Here is a 304-nt window from a genome sequence, read left to right as displayed (position 1 = left end):
GGGTTGTTTATTCTGTTGACATGTATGGGGGCACAACAGTTCTTAACTCATTAATGATCATTAAACATCTCACTGAGAGAACATGAAATCTTATTTAAAAAAAAAACATAATATTAAATGGCTATCATTTAATAAAACAGGAAACATTACTTCCATAGTTAAACAAGTTGTTTGCATGATTAAAAAGAAAAATGGTCAAAAAGTTATTGAATCTTTGTCTAGTTTGGATTCTTCCTGCAGTAAGACAACTATATATATATATATATATATATATATATATATATATATATATATATATATATAT

This window comes from Cyprinodon variegatus, unplaced genomic scaffold, assembly GCF_000732505.1.
Source record: "Cyprinodon variegatus isolate N-32 unplaced genomic scaffold, C_variegatus-1.0 Scaffold295, whole genome shotgun sequence".
Classification (NCBI taxonomy): domain Eukaryota; kingdom Metazoa; phylum Chordata; class Actinopteri; order Cyprinodontiformes; family Cyprinodontidae; genus Cyprinodon; species Cyprinodon variegatus.
This window is presented reverse-complemented; position numbering follows the sequence as displayed.